We start from the raw sequence: 17,736 nt of genomic DNA, 5'->3' as shown, positions 1-17,736 counted from the left end.
ATGTCCTTATTTTCGGTCATAAGAGACGGTAGTAGCAACATTATGTAAATTGTTATGTAAAAAAATGACCAAATTGCAAAATTGGTTGGGAGAATGTAAAACGTGTGCCATGTTCTTCGGCGCCATCTTTATCTTTTCATTACATTACATTACTTTACATTACAGCCTTATTCTAAAATTGATTTCATCAATCTACACACAATAACCCATAATGACAAAGCGAAAGCTGGTATTTAGAAATGTTAGCAAATTTATTGAAAATTATAAACAGAAATACCTTATTTACATAAGTATTCAGACCCTTTGCTATGACATTCGACATTGAGTTTCCATTTCTACAACTTGATTGGAGTCCACCTATGGTCAAGTAAATTGATTGGACATGATTTGGAAAGGCACAACCTGTCTATATATGGTCCAATAGTTGACAGTGCAAGTCAGAGCATAAACAAGCCATGAGATTGAAGGAATTGTCCGTAGAGCTCCGATACAGGAGTGTGTCGAGGCATAGATCTGGGGAAGGGTACCAAAACATTTCTGCAGCATTTAAGGTCCCCAAGAACACAGTGGCCTCCATCATTCTTAAATGGAAGAAGTTTGGAACCACCAAGACTCTTGCTAGAGCTGTACGCCCGGCCAAACTGAGCAATCGGGGGGAAAGGGCTTTGGTCAGGGAGATGACCAAGAACCTGATGGCCACTCTGACAGAGCTCCAGAGTTCCTCTGTGGAGATGGTTGTCCATCTGGAAGGTTCTCCCATCTCTGCAGCACTCCACCAATCAGGCCTTTATGGTAGAGTGGCCAGACGGAAGCCACTCCTCAGTAAAAGGCATGACAGCCCGCTTTGAGTTTGCCAATAGGCACCTAAAGGACTCTGACCATGAGAAACAAGATTATCTGGTGTGATGAAACCAAGATTGAACTCTTTGGCCTGAATGCCAAGCAAAAGTTAATTAAGATCCCCGATGAAAACCTGTTCCAGAGCGAAGGTTCACCTTCCAATGGGACAATGACCCTAAGCACACAGCCAAGACAATGCAGGAGTGGCTTCGGGACAAGTCTCTGAATGTCCTTGAGTGGCCCAGCCAGAGCCCGGACTTGAACACGATCAAACATCTCTGAAGAGACCTGAAAATAGCTGTGCAGCAACACTCCCCATCCAACCTGACAGAGCTTGAGAGGATCTGGCAGAGAAGAATGGGAGAAACTCCCCAAATACAGGTGTGCCAAGCTTGTAGAGTCATCCCCATGAAGACTCGAGGCTGTAATTTCTGCCAAAGGTGCTTCAACAAAGTACTGAGTAATTGGTCTGAATACTTATGTAAATTTGATATTTCATTTTTTTCCCCAAACATTTCTAAAAGCTTGTTTTTGCTTTGACATTACGGGGTATTGTGATGTCATTATGGGGTATTGTACGTAGATTGATGAGGGGAAAAAATAACAATTGAATCCATTTTAGAATAAGGCTGTATGTGAGTTATTATGGTAGCCACTGCCTATATAAAGCCAGCCTCATTGTGCCGAAGTTGATTTAAGATGCATAGTCATGGGTTGCATCCTAGATGATACCCTATTCCCTATATAGTGCACTACCTTTGGCCAAAGCCCATCAAAAGTAGTGCACTTCATATGGACCTAGCCATGTCTCTCCAGATGGGTTTTCCTCGTGGCGTGTCTTATTTTAGGAGTGATTGAGAGTGATGGGAATTGAGCTCATCTCCCCAGGCTTTCAAATTAAATTCTTCATTGTTGTCTGACATGAAATACACATGAACTCCTCCGTCAGTTGGTCTCACTGCTTATTTAACTCCTGGCTTCACACACACATCTGAGGAAGTCTGATTCAGTCACTGTCTCTGTGGAAGTCTGATTCAGTCACCGTCTCTGTGGAAGTCTGATTCAGTCACTGTCTCTGTGGAAGTCTGATTCAGTCACTGTCTCTGTGGAAGTCTGATTCAGTCACTGTCTCTGTGGAAGTCTGATTCAGTCACTGTCTCTGTGGAAGTCTGATTCAGTCACTGTCTCTGTGGAAGTCTGATTCAGTCACTGTCTCTGTGGAAGTCTGATTCAGTCACTGTCTCTGTGGAAGTCTGATTCAGTCACTGTCTCTGTGGAAGTCTGATTCAGTCACTGTCTCTGTGGAAGTCTGATTCAGTCACTGTCTCCGAGGAAGTGTGATTCAGTCACTGTCTCTGAGGAAGTCTGATTCAGTCACTGTCTCTGTGGGTTTCTTTGCCAGACTGTCAGATTACATAGAAAATGTCAACGCCACGTGATATTGGAAACCTATGCCAATCCAATCAGTATTCTAGTACTGTACACAGCATCATATGAACATTCCTTTTTTTCCTGTTGTCAAATGAAATTACAGAATGGTAGCTTGGATAGTGTAAGGTAGACTGTTGCTGTTTCAGAAGATCATCAGATTACTGTAGGAACAGAGGTAGTATTTGTTGTGTGTGCAGTATTGACTAACCACCAATCTCCTCTGTAGCTTCAACACCCTGCCTTGTTTTGAGGCATCATGATGTGAGTCATTGGCTATGTCCCAAATGGCATCATATTCCCTATATAGGGCTCTGGTCAAAAGCAGTGCACTATTTAGGGAATAGGGTGCCATTTGGGACAAACACACTGTGTAGCATTGCAGTAAAGGCACCCATCTCTCCTGAAACAGCAATGTCTGTATGTGTTTGTTTGCCAACTTAGGCCCGGTAATGCTGACCAATCTCACCATCTCGCAAAGCCCTGTGCCTTTTCCCCCCTCCGTACCACCTGTCATTTAAGGATGTATACTGTACTACACTGCCTGAAGGTGACATTATAATTGGGGATAAGCACTCATTCAGTGTGTTAGTATCCCCGCTCCCTTTTGCCAGGAGTGAGCTTGTTTTTATTTGTGTCGGGACACACACAGTGTGAAATGTACCTTTTTAAACGTTAGGACAGCAGTCCTAACATTTCTGGAACTTAAGGTTGACTTCCGTCAACAGGCTTTTGTACTGGGGGAGAGAAGGGCGTGTTTCATAGTTCTTAACTAATGTCTGTTCACTTGGGTGTGGCCACTGACTGGGCCTACATTTTACTATGAAACAATTATCTTGTTTAGGAGGCTACAATTAAATGTCTTCTTTTCACGAATAGTTTCATATTTAAACATTTAAATTGCACAACAATTCCATGTGAATCTGATAACTAGAATGTGTAGACTTTCCAAGATACAATTTATGTCGTCCTATCATCAGATATAATGTCCCAAAACATATTCTTTAAGTACCAACGGACACTTTCAACTGGTTGAGAAAGTGACATATTGTTCCATTCCCCAACCTTTTGACATTACCATACTTTCTCTGTGGTAACAAAGGGCTTTCCAAGAGTCCATTCTGTAGAGTGGAGGGAGAAGGTTTCGGTATTTATGGAGGTAGGGGTCATAAACCTCACCCAACAGGGCAACATCATGATAATTATTTACAAACAATTGACACAAACAAATAGTGGTCAGGAATTGGAATTATTCTGGTGTCGCCATTTAAGAATTATGCTCCCTATGTTCCTCACATGTAGGCAGGAACTTCAAACGTCATCAGGACGTAACAGTGGTCATTTTCCCTTCAACTGAAATCATCACACTTCAGTGTTTCTAACCACCCCCTTTAAACGCACACACTACCCAAACTAATGGACGTGACAGCAAGGCAGAATGGCACATTGCAAACTAGCATTGGGTACGTATTGACCAACATGGTATGTCCATTTGGTGAATGTAGATTGGTGGAGCAGATAAAGGAACATCATAGCAGTTGCCTCGAGGCAGGTGAACACTTTTCACTGGCCATAAACACTGTCCACTGACCTTTTGGCGATGCGGTGGCACAAACTTCCCTGCATGGGCCTTTGTTGAAGCAGGTAAGGGAGCATTCTCTCCCGAACGATGCACAGTGGACACTGGGGTTGTCTCTAGACCCCCCCAGTAGTAACAACGTCTGTGCCACACCCAGGAACATGCTGCGGTGCAGTCATTTTCTCTCCCAGCCCAGGGAAAGGGTCAAAGCACACCCTCTCCTCTCCAGGCTCTGAAGAGAGCTCGGTCATAATCAATTCAGTGTCAATCCATGTTGGGATGAAAACCTCACACACCCCATCATAGGGCAGAAACTACTGCAGAGCTCCCCATAGGAACAGCAGAGGAGCAGGAAGGAGACAGTTCAGCCTCCAACACGGCGTCCTCACTTGGGCCGACTGGTAAACTTGACCCCAACCTTATAAATCAAAATCAAATATTACAGGCGGAGGGGAATCCCGTTATTCACTTAGCCTACCACAGAGATGAGAAGTGTTTTCCCCACTTTTTATATACCTAACCACCACAGTGGCTTTTCCATAGCCCCCCTACAGGTTGGCGCTCTGTCCATGGTGCTGACACAGCGCGGCGAAGATACAGATTTTGCGCCAACCTGACATAAAACTAAAACTGAGAGGGCACAAGTGTTTTTTATTATTAACTGCAATGACCATAATCCATTGCGCGCCTTCTTGTCCGGTCTTTCTTTTACGCCTGCTATGTAAAAGAGACAGAAGAATGTGCAATCTAGAGGGATTGCAGTTGCTTCGCGAGGTATCTCTACCTGAAAATACATGATCTTAGTGATTGATAGTTGGTATTCAGCAGCCATAAAGGTATGCCTTATTTATTAAGAAGTACTAGACAGCACAGACAGCAGCTCTATAGAGATGAGATGGCCACAGGTGAGCTGTATATTCACAGGTGGGCTGTTTATTCACAGGTGAGCTGTTTATTCACAGGTGGGCTGTATATTCACAGGTGAGCTGTTTATTCGCAGGTGGGCTGTTTATTCACAGGTGGGCTGTTTATTCACAGGTGGGCTGTATATTCACAGGTGGGCTGTATATTCACATGTGGGCTGTATATTCACAGGTGGGCTGTATATTCACAGGTGAGCTGTATATTCACAGGTGGGCTGTATATTCACAGGTGGGCTGTTTATTCACAGGTGGGCTGAATATTCACAGGTGAGCTGTATATTCACAGGTGGGCTGTATATTCACAGGTGGGCTGTTTATTCACAGGTGGGCTGAATATTCACAGGTGGGCTGTTTATTCACAGGTGAGCTGTATATTCACAGGTGGGCTGTTTATTCACAGGTGGGCTGAATATTCACAGGTGGGCTGTTTATTCACAGGTGAGCTGTATATTCACAGGTGGGCTGTTTATTCACAGGTGAGCTGTTTATTCACAGGTGGGCTGTTTATTCACAGGTGAGCTGTTTATTCACAGGTGGGCTGTATATTCACGGGTGGGCTGTTTATTCACGGGTGGGCTGTTTATTCACGGGTGGGCTGTATTTTCACTAAATGAAGCATTGGTGTCAATCTATGAGTCAATAGGTCTATCCCCCTGACTTGCCTAGGTAAATAAAGGGTAAATATAGATATATTTTTAAATATCCCCGCTCACAGTGTAAAACTGCGTTTTAGATGCTATGGTAGATCAGTGTTATGCTATTCAATGGGAACAGTGATTCCAAGCTGTGTTGGTTTATCATCCTTTGCCGACGGAACTGAACTACTCGCCTGAGAATGAAACACACACACACACCTCTCTGGGCCAGGAATCCTAATATCCAATAACACACACCACTTTCTCTTCACAAGATGAGAATGAGTCTTTATTGAATTGGGATAGATTACTCCCCACGTCCTTCCTCTCTTCCTCCTCTCCTCCTCCTCCTCACCATCCCTCACTTCCCTGGTGTTTGTTTAGGAGATGGAGACTGTCTCTCTGGTTCAGTTGGAGCCTGCTGCTGGTGTTATTACGTGCTCCACTAAGGCAGTTATTTATCTTATAACTTGTCCTTGTGGTAAAACTTATGTGGATAAAATAAAGCGCGAATTAAAATTACATATCGCGGAGCATCGTAGCACCATTAGGTACAAAAACTCGACTTACCCAGTTACGGCCCACTTTTTGGAAGCAAACCACTCGATTTAGTCTCTACGTTATATTGGCATCGGACATGTCACCCTCCCTAGGAGAGGAGGTGACCTCGTCTCTACGTTATATTGGCATCGAACATGTCACCCTCCCTAGGAGAGGGGAACCTCGTCTCTACGTTATATTGGCATCGAACATGTCACCCTCCCTAGGAGAGGAGGTGACCTCGTCTCTACGTTATATTGGCATCGAACATGTCACCCTCCCTAGGAGAGGAGGTGACCTCGTCTCTACGTTATATTGGCATCGAACATGTCACCCTCCCTAGGAGAGGAGAACCTCGTCTCTACGTTATATTGACATCGAACATGTCACCCTCCCTAGGAGAGGAGGTGACCTCGTCTCTACGTTATATTGACATTGAACATGTCACCCTCCCTAGGAGAGGAGGTGACCTCGTCTCTACGTTATATTGGCATCGAACATGTCACCCTCCCTAGGAGAGGAGAACCTCGTCTCTACGTTATATTGGCATCGAACATGTCACCCTCCCTAGGAGAGGGGAACCTCGTCTCTACGTTATATTGGCATCGAACATGTCACCCTCCCTAGGAGAGGCGAGGACCTCGCCTCTACGTTATATTGACATCGAACATGTCACCCTCCCTAGGAGAGGAGGTGACCTCGTCTCTACGTTATATTGGCATTGAACATGTCACCCTCCCTAGGAGAGGAGGTGACCTCGTCTCTACGTTATATTGGCATTGAACATGTCACCCTCCCTAGGAGAGGAGAGGACCTCGTCTCTACGTTATATTGGCATTGAACATGTCACCCTCCCTAGGAGAGGGGAACCTCGTCTCTACGTTATATTGGCATCGAACATGTCACCCTCCCTAGGAGAGGAGGTGACCTCGTCTCTACGTTATATTGGCATCGAACATGTCACCCTCCCTAGGAGAGGGGAACCTCGTCTCTACGTTATATTGGCATCGAACATGTCACCCTCCCTAGGAGAGGAGGTGACCTCGTCTCTACGTTATATTGGCATTGAACATGTCACCCTCCCTAGGAGAGGAGAACCTCGTCTCTACGTTATATTGGCATCGAACATGTCACCCTCCCTAGGAGAGGAGAAGACCTCGTCTCTACGTTATATTGGCATTGAACATGTCACCCTCCCTAGGAGAGGAGGTGACCTCGTCTCTACGTTATATTGGCATCGAACAAGTCACCCTCCCTAGGAGAGGGAGTGACGTCGACATTTATTGTTAAAACGAGAGGCTGCCTGGATCTTTTATTTAAAGACCCTTGCTCCCTTCGGTCTCAATGTAGACTTTGATCTGAAGCCATTCTTGTGATTATTGTGATTTTGCTATTGTAAATGTTTGTAGGCTTACGTAGCCAAATTGTATCTATGATCGTACGCTATCCATTTGTTTTTTGTATGCTGTTTAAATATATGAGAATTAACCAATGATATCAGGCCATACCCGGCCATGATTACAGACACCTGTGTGTCTTTTGACACTATATAAATGAGTCAACCTGCAGTGTTTGTCATTATACCCTGATGAAGACAGTTTTCTGTCGAAACGTTGGACATAAATATTTTTGCATCTGAGCTCCTAGTGTGTGCTGCTCTCCTTTATTTTTTAAGTGTTCTACTTCACTAGCCAGCACCTGGCCTAAATAGGTGTGCGTTTCTTTCGCCTCTAGAGCCTGCTGCTGTGCCAGACTGGAGAACAGTCACAATGTACCCATCAGCACATATGGCCATAGTCATTCTTATGCCAGAGAAACATGTGCAGCAGAGCTGTATATAGAGATGGCTCTGAACATGTGTCCCCGATGGTCATTCTGGACATGTCCATCTGTCTGTCTTGTGTAGTCAGCTGACCATGGGTGACATCCATGGTTTGTCTGTGGGTCATAGAATGTTTCCTATAGCGCTTGGTTCCAAAAGCAGCACTCTCACCAAATAATGATCATAACAGTGATTGATTGGTTGTGTCTGGTATGTTTTCTTACAAAGACAGGCAAGGCCTTTCACGTTTTCATGATTCTTATTTTTTTTTGTCAGAATTTTATTTTCCATCAAGACCAGATTTTGCATGTAAAAGGTATTACAACCACATTTTGTCCTGCATTTCCTTCCTGTTCTTTACAAGGTCCTTCTCTCCTACTGTGTGTGTTAGGTTTGTATGTGTCCTAAATGGCACCCTATTCCCTCAATGGTGCACTACTGTAGACCAGAGCCCTGGTCAAAAGGAGTGCACTACCAAGAGAATAGGGTGCTATTTGGAACGGGCTATTTGTCTGTGCATCCTCCATTTTCTTCTCTTTTGTGGTGTGGCTACTGTAGTCCCACCTTCACGTTTATCTAGTCAGCTACTGTAGTCCCACCTTCACGTTTATCTAGTCAGCTACTGTAGTCCCACCTTCACGTTTATCTAGTCAGCTACTGTAGTCCCACCTTCACGTTTATCTAGTCAGCTACTGTAGTCCCACCTTCACGTTTATCTAGTCAGCTACTGTAGTCCCACCTTCACGTTTATCTAGTCAGCTACTGTAGTCCCACCTTCACGTTTATCTAGTCAGCTACTGTAGTCCCACCTTCACGTTTATTTAGAAAAGGGAGAGCTAGAGGAGAAGCAGGTGGGTGCCTGGGTAATGCCTGACGCTCTACTCTGTTCTACTCTATTCTGTTCTACTCTGTTCTACTCTGCTCTGTTCTGTTCTGCTCTACTCTACTCTGTTCTGTTCTAGTCTACTCTGCTCTGTTCTGCTCTTTTCTGTTTTGTTCTACTGTACTCTCCTACTCTGTTCTGTTCTACTCTGTTCTACTCGACTCTGTTATGTGCTGTTCTGTTCTGTTCTACTCTACTCCGTTTCTACTCTATTCTGTTGTACTCTACTCTGTTCTGTTCTGTTCTTCTCTACTCTGTTCTGTTCTTCTCTACTCTGTTCGGTTCTACTCTACTCTGTTCTACTCTGTTCTGTTCTACTCTGTTCTACTCTGTTGTATGCTGTTCTGTTCTACTCTACTCTGTTCTACTCTGTTGTGTGCTGTTCTGTTCTACTCTACTCTGTTCTACTCTACTCTGTTCTACTCTACTTTGTTCTACTCTACTCTGTTGTGTGCTGTTCTGTTCTACTCTGTTCTGTTCTACTCTACTCTGTTCTACTCTGTTGTGTGCTGTTCTGTTCTACTCTGTTCTACTCTGTTCTACTCTGTTGTGTGATGTTCTACTCTGTTTTGTTCTACTCTACTCTGTTCTACTCTGTTGTGTGCTGTTCTACTCTACTCTGTACTACTCTACTCTGTTGTGTTCTGTTTTACTCTACTCTACTCTGTTCTACTCTACTCTGTTGTGTGCTGTTCTGTTCTACTCTACTCTGTTCTACTCTACTCTGTTCTATTCTACTCTGTTCTGTTCTACTCTGTTCTGTTCTACTCTACTCTGTTCTACTCTGTTCTGGTTTACTCTACTCTGTTGTGTGCTGTTCTACTCTGTTCTACTCTACTCTGTTCTGCTCTGTTCTACTCTGCTCTGTTCTACTCTGCTCTGTTGTGTGCTACTCTGGTGTGTGCTGTTCTGTTCTACTCTACTCCGTTTCTACTCTGTTCAAGTCTGTTCTGTTCTACTCTTTTCTACTAGAACTGAGTAGAACAGAACAGAGTAGAAAAGAGTATAGTATAATACATATTTTACTCTGTTCTATTTGGCTCTGTTCTAGTCTGTTCTGTTCTACTCTACTCTCTTCTGTACTACTCTGTTCTACTCTGTTCTGTTATGTTCTACTCTGTTCTACTCTACTCTACTCTGTTCTGCTCTCTCTCCACTCCATCTGACAAACTGTTTCCTCTGTTTCCATAGCAACCCCAGTCCAATTACTGCCGCTGCACTACACTGGCTCCACTTTGGAAAAAGGGAGCCTCTTCTATGCGTGTGGGTGCGTGTGTGATTGCGTGTCCGTGTGCCTGCATGCTTGTGTGTGTCTATTTTGAAGAACGGTCATGTACGACAGCCCTCTGTCTCTTTATCCAAACGGCTGTGTGTGATGAGGGGCTTGCTACGACTCCCGACTAGAAAACCTCCAGCTCTGTGCATCCAGGCAGAGGGCTTCTGATGTACAGGCTCTCACTCAGTCTCCTCCTCCCCTCCCCTCCCCTCCCCTCCCCTCCCCTCCCCGTCTGTAAACCTGTCATCCCCACACACACACACAAACACATACACAAACACATACACACACACACACACACACACACACACACACACACACACACACACACACACACACACACACACACACAGCCCATGTGATTCCTCAGCTGCCACCCTATTGGCTCATACGACCGTGGAATGCGCCCAATCAGGCTTAAACACTGAGATCAACATAAGCGGGGCTGCCTGGTGGTTCTCTCAGACTGGCAGTAGAGAGAGGAGGTAGATATCATCAAGCAAGCAGGCAGGAGGATGAGCATTGCCCTCCGTGACCACGATCGCCACAACGACGCGCCTCACGCCCGTGGCTAGATACCCAGCTAGCTCCGTTAAAATCTGTTAGCACAACTCTATCGTTTTACCAGGGGACCATCTGCTGCTTCTCTCTCCCCCCCCCCTCTATCTCTCTATCACCCTCTCCTTCACCCTCTCTCTTCCTCGCTGCATTCGTTAGCTGCTCCTCTCGTCTCAGTGCGTCCAAGGTTTTGCCGTCAGTCATTCTGGAGCGCAGCAGCTGCAGCCATGGAGTTAACAATTACATGTAAGTACAAGAAACTGGCTGATGTGCTTTTCCCACATCTAGAGAGGGAGGGAGGGAGAGGAGAGAGTGGGCTTTGGCTGCTGACTGCTGATTAGAATGGAGGGATGGAGAGAGGAGTGGAGGAGAGGTGGGGGTTTGTATTGTTGCCTGGCTGCAGAGAGGAGAGCAGAGAGGAGAGCAGAGCAGAGAGGAGAGCAGAGAGGAGAGCAGAGAGGAGAGGAGAGCAGAGAGGAGAGGAGAGCGGAGAGGAGAGCAGAGAGGAGAGGAGAGCAGAGAGGAGAGCAGAGAGGAGAGGAGAGCAGAGAGGAGAGCAGAGAGGAGAGGAGAGAGGAGAGCAGAGAGGAGAGCAGAGAGGAGAGGAGAGCAGAGAGCAGAGAGGAGAGGAGAGGAGAGCAGAGAGCAGAGAGGAGAGGAGAGCAGAGAGGAGAGGAGAGCAGAGAGGAGTGGAGGAGAGGTGGGGGTTTGTATTGTTACCTGGCTGCAGAGAGGAGAGAGCGGAGAGGAGCGGAGAGGAGGAGAGCGGAGAGGAGAGGAGGAGAGCGGAGCGGAGAGGAGAAGAGGAGAGCGGAGAGGAGCAGAGAGGAGGAGAGCCGAGCAGAGAGTGGAGAGGAGAGTAGAGCAGAGAGTGGAGAGGAGAGCAGAGCATAGAGCAGAGAGTGGAGAGGAGAGCAGAGAGTGGAGAGGAGAGCAGAGCAGAGAGTGGAGAGGAGAGCAGAGCAGAGAGTGGAGAGGAGCAGAGCAGAGAGAAGAGCGGAGCAGAGAGAGGAGGAGAGCGGAGCAGGGAGAGGAGGAGAACGGAGCAGAGAGAGGAGGAGAGCGGAGCAGAGAGAGGAGGAGAGAGGAGGAGAGTGGAGCAGAGAGAGGAGGATAGTGGAGCAGAGAGAGGAGGAGAGTGGAGCAGAGAGAGGAGGAGAGCGGAGCAGAGAGAGGAGGAGAGCGGAGCAGAGAGAGGAGGAGAGCGGAGCAGAGAGCAGAGGAGGAGAGCGGAGAGGAGAGAGAAGCAGAGAGGAGGAGAGGAGAGAGAAGCAGAGAGGAAGAGCGGAGAGGAGGAAGGAGCAGAAGAGAGAGAAGGAGAGCAGAGAGGAGGAGAGCAATGCTCATAGTACAGATGGGGCAGGGCTGTGCTGGGTAGCCTGAGCCTGCCTGTGTGTGTGTGTGTTTGTGACTCTGTGAGGCATAATCAGGTTAGAGCAGCCCATCTCAGCCTTCTGATTAAAAGCTCCCAATCACAGATCCTACATCTGTCTCTCTGAAGCCGTCTTTCTGAACACAGATCCTACATCTGTCTCTCTGAAGCTGTCTTTCTGAACACAGATCCTACATCTGTCTCTCTGAAGCCGTCTTTCTGAACACAGATCCTACATCTGTCTCTCTGAAGCTGTCTTTCTGAACACAGATCCTACATCTGTCTCTCTGAAGCTGTCTATCTGAACACAGATCCTACATCTGTCTCTCTGAAGCCGTCTTTCTGAACACAGATCCTAAATATGTCTCTCTGAAACCGTCTTTCTGAACACAGATCCTAAATATGTCTCTCTGAAGCTGTCTTTCTGAACACAGATCCTACATCTGTCTCTCTGAGGCTGTCTTTCTGAACACAGATCCTACATCTGTCTCTCTGAAGCTGTCTTTCTGAACACAGATCCTACATCTGTCTCTCTGAAGCTGTCTTTCTGAACACAGATCCTAAATATGTCTCTCTGAAGCCGTCTTTCTGAATACAGATCCTAAATATGTCTCTCTGAAGCTGTCTTTCTGAACACAGATCCTACATCTGTCTCTCTGAAGCCGTCTTTCTGAATACAGATCCTACATCTGTCTCTCTGAAGCTGTCTTTCTGAACACAGATCCTACATCTGTCTCTCTGAAGCTGTCTTTCTGAACACAGAACCTACATCTGTCTCTCTGAAGCCGTCTTTCTGAACACAGATCCTAAATATGTCTCTCTGAAGCTGTCTTTCTGAACACAGATCCTAAATATGTCTCTCTGAAGCTGTCTTTCTGAACACAGATCCTACATCTGTCTCTCTGAAGCTGTCTTTCTGAACACAGATCCTACATCTGTCTCTCTGAAGCTGTCTTTCTGAACACAGATCCTACATCTGTCTCTCTGAAGCCGTCTTTCTGAATAGAGATCCTACATCTGTCTCTCTGAAGCTGTCTTTCTGAATACAGATCCTACATCTGTCTCTCTGAAGCTGTCTTTCTGAACACAGATCCTACATCTGTCTCTCTGAAGCCGTCTTTCTGAACACAGATCCTACATCTGTCTCTCTGAAGCCGTCTTTCTGAACACAGATCCTACATCTGTCTCTCTGAAGCCGTCTTTCTGAACACAGATCCTAAATATGTCTCTCTGAAGCCTTCTATCTGAACACAGATCCTAAATATGTCTCTCTGAAGCGGTTTTTCTGATCACAGATCCTAAATATGTCTCTCTGAAGCCGTCTTTCTGAATACAGATCCTAAATATGTCTCTCTGAAGCCGTCTTTCTGAAAACAGACACCACATAGGAAGTGGTGGCTATAGTACACATTGTTGTGAATAATATTTAGCATTATCTACCACACCTAGGTTCCTAGAAATAGAGGAATGGACTACTACTATCCATCATACCAGGCTCTGCTAACATTACAAATGTAATAATTATTTAATATTTAACAGTGTCATTGACAGATATATAAACCAATTAGATGATGATATTTTATTTTGTAACTATTTCCTATTTGGTAACTATTTCCTCCATTGTTGGGAAAGGGTTCGTAAGTAAGCATTTCACGGTAAAGTCTCCACCTGCTTTATTCGGTGCATGTTACAAATACAACTTGATTTGAGATGGTTACTGTAGCTATAGCTACCCCCCAGGATAATCTGCTTTGTCTGGAAGACTCCATTCACGTTTGGCCTTGTTGGATTATGCAAATAGAAATCCTCACAGGGCTGGATAATTACTGGTGCTGGGCTGCAGGCAAGCCTTCTCCTTGACCTATTGTCTCCCTGCTGCTGTGCTAGCATGTTAGGATGTGGCCTCTTGTGTCCACTGAGTATATTCTAATGGCGTTAAGTATACTACATGACTGAAGGTTTGTGGACACCTGCTTGTCCAACATCTCATTCCACAATCATGGGCATTAATATGGAGTTGGTCCCCTCCTTTGCTGCTGTAACAGCCTCCACTGTTCTGGGAAGGCTTTCCACTAGATGTTGGAACATTGCTGTGGGGACTTGCTTCCATTCAGCCACAAGAGCATTAGTGAGGTTGGGCACTGATGTTGGGTGATTAGGCCTGGCTCGCAATGAGAGTTCCAATTCATCCCAAAGGTGTTCGATGGGGTTGAGGTCAGGGCTCTGTGCAGGCCCCTCAAGTTCTTCAACAACGATCTCGACAAACCATTTCTGTATGGACCTTGCTTTGTGTACGGGGGCATTTTCATGCTGAAACAGGAAAGGGCCTTCTCCAAACTGTTGCCACAAATTTAGAAGCACAGAATTGTCTAGAATGTCGCTGTATGCTCTAGCGTTAAGATTTCCCTTCACTGGAACTAAGGGGCCTAGCCCGAACCATGAAAACAGCCCTTGACCATTAACAGCCCTCCTCCACCAAACTTTACACTTGGCACTATGCAGGTAGTGTTCTCCTGGCAAACCCAGATTCGTCCGTTGGACTGTTAGATGGTGAAGCGTGGTTCATCACTTCAGAGAACGCATTTCCACTGCTCCAGAGTCCAATGGCGGCAAGCTTTACACCAGTCCACCGTCGCTTGGCATTGCACATTGTAATCTTAGGCTTGTGTGCAGCTGCTCCTCCATGGAAACACATTTCATGAAGCTCCTGACGAACAGTTCTTGTGCTGACGTTGCTTCCAGAGGCAGTTTGGAACTCGGTAGTGAGGGTTGCAACCGAAGACAGACGCAATTTTAGCACTCGGCGGTCCTGTTCTGTGAGCTTGTGTGGCCTACCACATCGCGGCTGAGCCGTTGTTCTGAGACGTTTCCACCTGACAATAACAGCACTTACAGTTGACCGGGGAAGCTCTAGCAGGGCAGACATTTGACTGACTTGTTGGAAAGGTGGCATCCTATGACGGTGCCACGTTGAAATTCACTGAGCTCTTCAGTAAGGCCATTCTACTGCCAATGTTTGTCTATGGAGATTGCATGGTGGTGTGCTCGATTTTATACACCTGTCAGCAACGGGTGTGGCTGAAATAGCCGGATTGCCTAATTTTGAAGGAGCCACTTTTATTGTTCATATGGAGCTGGGCTCCATATCAACAATAGAGGGAGGTAGTTAAGCTTAGCCTAGGTGTCATCTCAGAGATGGATGTGGTGGACTGGAGGTAGCTGTAGTGGTGGTGAATGTATGTTTCTAGCTTTGAGAGTCAGCTAGCTAGAGCAGTGAGATAGAGCACAGCCCATCACCTCCCCATAAACCTTCAGTCCATCTCCTCGCCTCCAGCAGTCATTTCAGTCTGGTGTGTGTGTGTGTGTGTGTGTGTGTGTGTGTGTGTGTGTGTGTGTGTGTGTGTGTGTGTGTGTGTGTGTGTGTGTGTGTGTGTGTGTGTGTGTGTGTGTGTGTGTGTGTGTGTGTGTGTGTGTGTGTGTGTGTGTGTGTGTGTGTGTACTCTGCCTGACACTGACAGAATCTGCTCGTTATTGAACAAAAGTCACCTAACCTTCAGTCAGTCTCTCTTCCAGCACAGAGATCACCAGACATTCTCATTCCAGGCAGGTTTCCTCCCTCCTACATTCTCTTTTTCCATCCCTCCATCATTCTTTTTCTCACATAACGTATACACCCACTCTACTTCTCTCTACCTCTCTCTACCTTTACTTCCTCTGCTTCTCTCTACCTCTGCTTCTCTCTACCACTCTACCCCTCTCTACCACTCTCTACCTTTCTCTACCTTCTTAAATCTATACCCTCTTTCTCTTGCCCTTTCTCTCTTTTTATCCACCCCTTTACACCCCCTCTCTCTACCTCTCTCTGTTCCTGCCTTTTTTGTGATGTCAGACAAGCTATTTTTATCCCATCTGCCTGTTTGCCTTGCCTCCTTCCACCCTGACAAGGTTTCCCTATCCGGTGTGTGTGTGTGTGTGTGTGTGTGTGTGTATATATATATATATATATATATATATATATATATATACAGTACCAGTCAAATGTTTTGTCACACCTACTCAGGGTTTTTCTTAATGTTTTACTATTTTCTACATTGTAGAATAATAGTGAAGACATCAAAACTATGAAATAACACATATGGAGTAAACAAAAAAGTATAAAACAAATCTGATTCTTCAAAGTAGCCACCCTTTAACAGCTTTGCACACTCTTGGCATTCTCTCAACCAGCTTCTCCTGGAATGCTTTACCAGTCTTGAAGGAGTTCCCACATATGCTGAGCACTTGTTGCCGGCTTTTCCTTCACTCTGTGGTCCAACTCATCCCAAACCATCTCAATTGGGTTGAGGTCGGGTGATTGTGGACGCCAGGTCATCTGATGCAGCACTCCATCACTCTCCTTCTTGATAAAATAGCCCTTACACAGCCTGGAGGTGTGTTGGGTCATTGTCCTGTTGAAAAACAAATGATAGTCCCACTAAGCGTAAACCAGATGGGATGGCGTATCACTGCAGAATGCTGTGGTAGCCATGCTGGTTAAGTGTGCCTTGAATTCTAAATGAATCACAGACAGCGTCACCAGCAAAGCACCATCACACCTCATCCTCCATGCTTCACGGTGGGAACCACACAGGCGGAGATCATCCGTTCACCTACTCTGTATCTCACAAAGGCACGGCGGTTACAACCAAACATCTCAAATTTGGTCTCATCAGACCAAAGGACAGATTTCCACTGGTCTAATGGTCATTTCTTGTGTTTCTTTTCCCAAACAATTCTCTTCTTCTTAATGGTGTCTTTAGTAGTGGTTTCTTTGCAGCAATTCGGCCATGAAGGCCTGATTCACACAGTCTTCTCTGAACAGTTGATGTTGAGATGTGTCTGTTACGTGAACTCTGTGAAGCATTTATGTGGGCTGCAATTTCTGAGGCTGGTAGCTCTAATAAACTTATCCTCTGCAGCAGAGGTATCTCTGGTCTTCCTTTCCTGTGGCGGTCCTCATGAGAGCCAGTTTCATCATAGCGCTTGATGGTTTTTGCGACTGCACTTGAAGAAACGTTCAAAGTTCTTGAACTTTTCCGTATTGACTGACCTTCATGTCTTAAAGTAATGATGGATTGTCATTTCTCTTTGCTTATTTGAGCTGTTCTTGCCATAATATGGAATTGATATTTTGCCTAATAGGGCTATCTTCTGGATACCATCACTACCTTGTCACAACACAACTGATTGGCTGAAACGCATTAAGAAGGAAAGAAATTCCACAACTTCTCTTTTAACAAGGCACACCTTTTAATTGAAATGCATTCCAGGTGACTACTGTACCTGGAGCTGGTTGAGAGAATGCCAAGCGTGTGCAAAGCTGTCATCAAGGCAAAGGGTGGCTACTTTGAAGAATCTCAAATCTTAAAATATATTTTGACTTGTTTAACACTTTTTTGGTTACTCCATGATTCCATATGTGTTATTCCATAGTTTGATATCTTCACTATTATTCTACAATGTAGAAAATAGTACAAATTAATAAAAACCCTTGAATGAGTAGGTGTGTCCAAACTTGACAGGTACTGTATGTGACAATAAAATATCCCCTCCACCCTCCTTTCAGATACGGGGAGAATGGAGTGATGGAGGCAAAAGAGGGAGGGGAGTGGGGGCATTGCTGTATACCGTGGCCCTAGGGGGCATCTCTCATCTCAGTTGGAGCAGGCAATCTCCACACGCTGAGAAGGCCAACGCTCTGCACACAAATAATGGCTGGGAAAATCAACAGACATTTACATCAAGCAATCGGCAGCTAGCTATTTGAACAGGGACGCAGCCCAGGGATGTAGATGGATTTCCATGTAGATGTCAGGTTGTGGTAGGGTTTGGATGTGATGT

At 45.6% G+C, this 17,736-nt stretch overlaps 1 protein-coding gene across 6 annotated transcripts in view; it reads left to right on the top strand.

Moving 5' to 3' along the window:
- elmo1 (engulfment and cell motility 1 (ced-12 homolog, C. elegans)) overlaps positions 1-17,736 on the top strand; it is a 178,936-nt gene that overhangs the window by 123,511 nt on the left and 37,689 nt on the right. The window contains exon 1 of one of the 6 annotated variants that reach the window (XM_014178480.3): positions 10,403-10,730. The gene's annotated coding sequence lies outside the window, so the exon portion shown is untranslated. 6 annotated transcript variants of the gene reach the window in all.

The sequence above is a fragment of the Salmo salar genome, chromosome 27, assembly GCF_965601325.2.
Source record: "Salmo salar chromosome 27, fSalSal1, whole genome shotgun sequence".
Classification (NCBI taxonomy): domain Eukaryota; kingdom Metazoa; phylum Chordata; class Actinopteri; order Salmoniformes; family Salmonidae; genus Salmo; species Salmo salar.
The sequence above is the reverse complement of the archived record's forward strand: the minus strand, read 5'-3'. Positions and strand labels throughout refer to the sequence as shown.